The sequence below is a fragment of the Canis lupus genome, chromosome 4 (genome assembly GCF_011100685.1).
Source record: "Canis lupus familiaris isolate Mischka breed German Shepherd chromosome 4, alternate assembly UU_Cfam_GSD_1.0, whole genome shotgun sequence".
Taxonomy (NCBI): Eukaryota; Metazoa; Chordata; class Mammalia; order Carnivora; family Canidae; genus Canis; species Canis lupus.
In genome coordinates this window covers 3,939,908-3,947,969 of record NC_049225.1, presented here as the reverse complement: position 1 = coordinate 3,947,969, position 8,062 = coordinate 3,939,908, and positions in this window count along the sequence as shown.

The following is an 8,062-nucleotide window of genomic DNA, read 5'->3' as shown; positions in this document are numbered from 1 at the left end:
GCCCGCCGCCGCCGAGGGGCCGAGTCCCCGACGGCGGCGTCACAGGCTCCGAAGCGTGGGCCGCCCCGGTGCTCTGCGCGCGGAACCCGACGGAGGCCTTGGGCGGAGCGAGTGAAGGCGGGCGGGAGGCTGCGGGGCTCCTGCCAGGGGCTGGTTTCCCGGCGGCCCCGGGCGCGCGTGGTCGCCGTCCCCCCCCGCGCTGGCCGCGGCCTCTTCGTAGCCTTCCTCTTGCGCGGATTCGTCCTTCCTGAACTTTACGGAGCTCCGGGAAGAGTCTCGAGGCTTTGACCGGCGTCTCAGTTAAAGACATCGCGGCTGCGTTTCGGTGGAGAACCAAGAGGGATGCAGTGTTGCGTTTTTCCTAATAGAAACTCGTAGGTGTGGTTAACTGCGCATTCACTGTACGGTGTAAGGACAGAATCTGTGCAAGTAGAATGTGGGAAGTTTTACTTTCATTTCTCTTTTAGTTGCGCTTGACGTCTTGAAGTCTTCCCTGGAGCTGTTTAATGGGGACTTGTATCAGATGAGCACTTTGATCTTTAAAACTGTGGCTGATGCACGGCACATCCCCCCCCCCCCCATAGTTTTTTTTTTTTTTTTTTTTAAGCCACAAGGAAAAGCTGTATCATGGATATTCAAGGTATTGGATTTTTTTCTTTTTAAAGATTTTGTTTGTTTATTTATTTAAAAGAGAGAGAAAGAGCGAGCAGGAGCACGAGCATGAGGGGGTGGAGGCGAGGGACAGAAGGACAGAAGGACAGGGAAAAGCAGACTCTGCTGAGCCCGGAGCCCGGATCGGGAGGACCCCAGCCACGTCAGAGGCTTAACAGACCAAGCCACTCAGACGCCCCTGGATTTTTTTTTTTTTTTTGACTTGTTTAACTTGGAGGAGAAAGAGCAATGCCTTCTATTAAAATAAGAGCAAAAATTTATAAACACTATTACACTGTTTTATTGATTCCTTTAATCAGAGCAAACCTGTGAGGTGAATGCTATTCTTGTTTTCATTTTACAGATGAGAAGAGTTAAATGAGTATTGGTAGTTGTACAGGATAAGTTGCTATTTTATTTTTAGTAATAAATTACAACGTAATAGTTTTTCTGTGAATATATTGTTTTGAATTTGTTAATTTGTTTTAGTTCTTTTTGAGCACTTTAGGATTTGGGTGGTCAAAATAAACGGTAGTGCTAATTTTGCTTATCACAATTACCTTTTTTCCTCCTGTTAAGTTGCCTGCATGATGGGATAAACTTGTTTCTTCTTTTTGATTGAAGAATAATTGACATATAATGTATTAGTTTCAGGTGTAACAGTGAGTCAGCATTTATATATAGTTTGTATAACATTGCTTCTGAAATGATCACAAGTCTAACTAGCCTCCCCTGCAAAGTTGTTACCGTATCATTGACTATCTCTAGTAAACAACTGTTACTGTAACTGAACCAACATGACTTTGCTCCTTGGCGAGTCACAGACAAAAACTACACCAGGTGAAGTGTGGCACCAAGGAAACTTTATTTTCATCAAATAACGAGATTGGGGGAATAACTTTCAAGGCTGAGCCTCCTCAAGCCCAGTGAATGGGTTATTACATAAATGAAGCTTGTGCTCCTGGTATTACATTAGTATTATGATGAGGTAAAGGTAATTGTTGTTTATACCAGCGGTCTCTCCCTGGTCCATCTGTACAGCCTGAGTCAGGGGTTTAGGGCCACCAGAGCACTTTCTCTGCAGTCATTCTTGCTTGAGGAGTCGTTTCTGTCTCCATCAAGGGACACTATGCCTAAAAGTCTTTGACCTGAGTTAAGGCTAAGCTGTAAAGAAGAGCTTCAGGAAAAATGCAGGACAAAGGTTAGTGGGTACAAGGAAGTGTGTAGTGAACGTCAGATCTTGGGTGTAGCTGGTGACTTCCCCTTACCAAATTGTTACAATATTACTGATTATTGTATTATATTCCTTTTCTTATTTATAACTGGAATAGCATACCTGTTCATTTCTTTCACCTGTTTCCTCCATCTCTCCCACCCCTGTTCCCTCTGGTAATCCTCAGTTTGTTCTCTGTATCTGTTGGTCTGTTTTGTTACTTTTTCACTCAGCATAATACCCTCTAGATCCATCCATGTTTGTCACAAATGGCAAGATTTCATTATTTCTTATGTCTGAGTCATATTGCATATATATTTCATATATAAACCACATCTTTTTTTTTTTATCAATTCAGCTATGATGGATATTAGGTTGCTTTCATATCTTAGCTATTGTAAATAATGCTGCAATGAACATAGGATTGTGTATGCCTTTTCCAATTGGTGCTTTTCATTTTTGGGGGGTAAATACCAAGAAGTGGAATTGGGTAATACTCCATTGTATATATATGCCACATCTTCTTTATTCATCTGTCGATAGACATCTGGTCTCTTTCCATGTTTTGGCTATTGTGGACATGGCTGCTATAAACATCGGGACGCAGTGCCCATTTGGATCACTATGTTTATATCCTTTTTGGATAAATACTTAGAAGTACAATTGCTGGGTCATATGGCAGTTCTATTTTTAATTTTTTTAGAACCCTTCATACTGCTTCCCACAGTGACTACACCATTTTGCATTCCCACCAACAGTGCACAGCTGCTCCCTTTTGACCACATCCTTGTCAACATTTGTAATTTCCTGTCATCTTGATTTTAGCCATTCTGATGGGTGTGAGGAGATCTCTCCTTATAGGTTTGATTTGCATTTTCCTGGTGATTAGTGATGTCGAGCATCTTTTCATGTGCTGGTTACTTATCTGTATGTCTTACTTTGAAAAAAGTCTGTTCAGGTGTTCTGATAATTTTTTACTCAGATTATTTTTTTATATTGAGTTGGGTGAGTTTTTTTAATGTATTTTGGATGTTAAACCCCTTATTGGGCAAGTATCTTCTCCCGTTCAGTAGGCTTCCTTTTTGTTTTGTGGATGGCTTCCTTCACTGTGTAGAAGGTTTTTATTTTCTTGTAGGCCCATTTGTTAATTTTTGCTTTTGCCTCAGGAGACGGATCCAAAAAAAATACTGCCAAGACTAATGTCAGATAGCTTACTGCCTATGTTTTCTTTTAACGGTTTTATGTTTCAAGTCTTTTATTTAAGTTTTTTTTAATAATAAACTTATTTTTTATTGGTGTTCAATTTGCCAACGTACAGAATAACACCCAGTGCTCATCCCATCAAGTGCCCCCCTCAGTGCCCTTCATCCATTCACCCCCACCCCCCGCCCTCCTCCCCTTTCACCTCCCCAAGTTCGTTTCCCAGAGTTAGTTCAGGGAGTTAGAACAAATTATTTTAAGATTTGTGTGGAATCAGAAAAGACCCCACAGGGGAATTTTAAAAAAGAAAACCATAGCTGGGGGCATCACAATGCCAGATTTCAGGTTGTACTACAAAGCTGTGGTCATCAAAACATACACATATCTCAATGGAACAGAATAGAGAATCCAGAAGTGGACCCTCAACTTTATGGTCAACTAATATTCGATAAAGGAGGAAAGACTATCCATTGGAAGAAAGTCTCTTCAATAAATGGTGCTGGGAAAATTGGACATCCACATGCAGAAGAATGAAACTAGACCACTCTCTTTCACCATACACAAAGATAAAATGGATGAAAGATCTAAATGTGAGACAAGATTCCATCAAAGTTATTTAAGTTTTTAATCCATTTTCAGTTTATTTTTGTAATGGTATAAGAAAATGGCCCAGTTTTTCTTCTGCATGTAGCTGTCCAGTTTTTTCAACATTACTTATTAAAGAAACTGTGCTTTCCCCATTCTTGCCTCTCTTATCATAAACTGACCACATAAGTGTGGGTTTATTTTTGGGCTCTCTGGTGTGTTTATTGATATAGTTATCTGTTCTTTTTTATTACTGTACCTTGTAGTGTACTTTGAAATCTGGGAGCATGATACCTCCAGCTTTGTTATTCTTTGTCAAAATTACTTTGGCTGTTTTTTGTTCTTTTTTGTTTGTGGTTCCATACAGATTTTAGGGTTATTTGTTTTCTACTTATGTAGAAAATGCCATCGGTACTTTGATAGGGATTGCATTGAATCTGTAAATTGCTTTGGGTAGTATGGACATTTTGACAATACTGATTCTTCCGGTCTCTAAACATGGTAGATCTTTTCATTTATTTGTGTCATCTTCAGTTTCTTTGATCAATGTCTTAAAGTTGTTTTTTTTTTTTTTTTTTTTTTTTTTATTCATGAAAGACCCAGGGAGAGCGGCAGAGACATAGGCAGAGAGAAAAGCAGGCTCTTTGTGGGGAGTCTGATGTGGGGATCCCAGGACCCTGGGATCATGACCTGAGCCAAAGGCAGATGCTCAACCACTGAGCCACCAAGGTGCCCCAGTGTCTTTGTCTTACAGTTTTGAGAGTACAGATCTTTTACCTCATTGATTAAATTTATTCCTAAGTACTTTACTCTTCTTGATGTAATGGTAAATGGGATTATTAATTTCTGTTTCTGAGAGTTCATTATTAGTGTATAGAAATGCAACAGATCTCTATATACAGATTTTGTATCATGCAACTTTACTGAATTCATTTATTCTAATAGTTTAGAATAGTGGAGGGTTTAGGGATTTTTTTATATATAGTTTTGTCTTCTGCAAATAGCAACCGTTTTACTTCTTGTCCAATTTGCATGCTTTTTATTTCTTTTTCTTGCCTAATTTCTCTGGTCAGGCCTTCCAATACTGTGTTGAATACAAGTGGCATAAGTGGGCAGACTTGCTCCTGATCTGAGAGGAAAAGCTTTCAGCTTTTCGTTACTGAGTATGATGTCAGTTGTGGCATATATGTGGCCTCATATTATGTTGAGGTATTTCCCTCTGTACTCCTTTTGTTGAGAGTTTAGTTATCAAAAGTGGATATTGAATTTAAGCAAATGTTTTTTTTTTTTGCATCTACCAGGATGTTCCTATGATTTTCATCCTTTGTTTTGTTAATACAGTGCTTTACATTAAATAATTTGCAGATATTGAAACAACCTTGCATCCCCGGAATAAATCCCACTTGATCATGTGTATGATCCTTTTAATGTATTGCTGAATTTGGTTTGTTAATATTTTGTTGAGGATTTTTACATCTGTGTTCATCAGGGATATTGGCCTTTCATATATATATATATATAGTTGTTGTATATATGTAGTGTCTTTGTACAGTTCTGGTATCATGGTAATGTTGGCCTTGTAGAATAAGTTTGGAGTAGAAGGGTTCCTTCCTCTTCAGTTTGTTTGGAATAGCTTGAGAAGAATTAATAGTTCTTAAAATGTTTGGTGGAATTTACCTGTAAAGCTTTCTAGTCTTGGACTTTTGTTTATTAGGAGTTTTTTTTTAATTACTGATTTAATTTCATTACTAGTAATTGGTTTCTCTGGGTTTTTAATTTATTCCTAATTCAATTTTGAAAGGTTGTATGTTTCTTAGAATTTATCCGTTTCTTGTAGGTTGTCCAATTTGTTAGCATATAATTGTTCATAGGAGTCTCTTAGGAGCCTTTATATTTCTTTGGTATGAGTTGTAATTTCTCCTCTTTCATTTCTGATTCTATTTATTAGGCCCTTTTTCTTGACGAGTGTGGTTAAAAGTTTATCTATTGATAAACAGTATTTTGTTTATTTCTTCAAAGAACTTGTTTCATTGATCTTTACTATTTTTTGTCTCCATTTATTTCTGTTTTGATATTTATTTCCTTCCTTTTACTAATTTTGTACTTTTCTGGTGGTTTTTTTTTTTTTTTTTTTTTTTTTTTGGTTAGCTTTTGTTTATCTAGGAAACTCCTTATCTCTCCTTCTATTCTGAATTATAGCCTTACTTGATACAGTATTATTGGCTACAGATTTTTTTCCTTTCAGCATTTTAAATATATCATACTACTCTTTTCTGGCCTGCATGGTTTCTGCTGAAGAATTAACTGATAGCCTCATGGAGTTTCCTTTCTCATGCTGCTTTTAAAATGTTCTCATTGGGGCATCTGGGTGGCTCAGTCAGTTAAGTATCTGCCTTTGGCTTGGGTCCTAATCCTGGGGTCCTGGGTCAGCAGGGAGCCTGCTTCTCCCTCTGCTGCTCACCCTGCTTGTGCTTGCTCTCTTTCTGTTAAATAAATAAATTTAAAAAAAATAAAATGCTCTCATTCTCAATATCACTGCTTTTGTGCCATTTTCACTACTATGTGTCTTAGTGTGGAGCACTTTGGGTTGATTTTGTTGAGGGATCTCTGTGTTTCCTGGATCTGGATGTCTGTTTCCTTGCCCAGATTTAGGAAGATTTCAGCTGTTATTTCTTCAAACAAATTTTCTGCTCCCTATTTTCTTTCTTCTCCTTCTGGGGTTTCTATAATGTGAATGTTGCACTTGATGGCATCCATGAATTCCCTAAGTCTCTTCTCATTTTACATAATATTTTTCTCTCAGCTGCTCAGCTTGATTACTTTCTATTACTCTGTCCTCCAGGTCATTGATTCATTCTTCTGCTTTGGTACCCTGCTATTTTTCCCATTAGTGTATTTTTAATTTCATTTATTGTGTTCTTTATCTTTGATTGGTTCATTTTTTTTTTCATCTTTGTTCAAGGTCTCACTGATAGTCTCCACTTTTAGTACTTTATTATCATTATTTTAAATTATCTATCAGGCATATTACTTATCTCCATTTTTCTTAGGTCTCTTGCTGTGGTTTTGTCCTATTTCGTTTGAGACATATTCCTTTGTCTCCTCATTTTGTCTAACTCTCTGTGTCTGTCTGTTAGGAAAGTCACCTATGTCTCTTCTTGAAAGTCCTGGCTTTATGAAGAGGAGTTCCTATAGTGACCTGCAATGCAGTGTTCCTTGTTCACTGGAACCTGGTTCTTCAGGGGTGTATCTTAATGTGTTGCATACATCCTGTTGTTGTGGATGAACCACTTTTGACTTTAGTCCATTTGTCTGCAGGGGCTCTCTTTGCTTGTTGTGTGCAATGTTTGGTCCTTGTGGTGTTAGCAGACCAGTCTTGGGCTGCTGTGGGCTTGAGTTGAGTCAGAGCAGGCATTTCTCAGGGATGTAGTAGCTCCAAACTTCAGGGTACTCTGTGTTATCTCCTGAGAAGTATTAGTTGGTAGGTGGGACCTGCAGAGGCAGAGCAGATCTGCCTCCAACCCTCTGCTGGGTCAGCAGTCAGACTGGTGTGTGGTGGGGCACCTGGGTGGCTCTGTGGTTGAGCATCTGCCTTTGGCTCAGGGCATGATCCTGGGGTCCTGAGATTGAGTCCCTAAACCAGGCTCCCTGCAGGAGAACTTCTCCCTCTGCCTATTTCTCTGTCTCTCTGTGTCTCTCATGAGTAAATTAATAAAATCTTAAAAAAAAAAAAAAAAAAAGACTGGTGTGGTAGCTATATTCCTTTCTTCTTGGGGCAGTAATCATTTGGAGTCATGCTGGCCTGTTAGAGCTGCTTGCACACTGCCAGGTTTGTGGCTCAGATTTGAATGGGCTCCATCCAGGAGCCCATTGGAGGGTGTGGATCTGCAACATGGGGGTTCTGGGGGTGTGGTGGGGCAATGGTGTTAGCAAGGTTTGCACACTGCCAGTTTTCTGCAGGAGAGGTCCTGAAGTGAACTGAGGCAGGCCTGACTAGAAGGGGAGATTCTTGAGGCCCAGGGACCAGAGAGCAATGGAGTGACGAAGTTCTCACTGTGTTCATTCCTTTCTTCTTTCTAGTTTGGTAAGTGTCTTTTTGACTATTACTTTGAACTTTTTTTTTTTTTGTATTTTTTTTATTGGAGTTCGATTTGCCAACATAGAGTATAACACCCAGTGCTCATCCTGTCAAGTGCCCCCCTCAGTACCCATCACCCAGTCACCCCATCCCCCCGCCCACCTCCTCTTCCACTACCCCCTGTTCATTTCCCAGAGTTAGGAGTCTCTCATGTTCTGTCACCCTCTCTGATATTTCCCACTCATTTTCTCTCCTTTCCCCATTAATCCCTTTCACTATTTTTTATATTCCCCAAATGAATGAGACCATATAATGTTTGTCCTTCTCCGACTGAC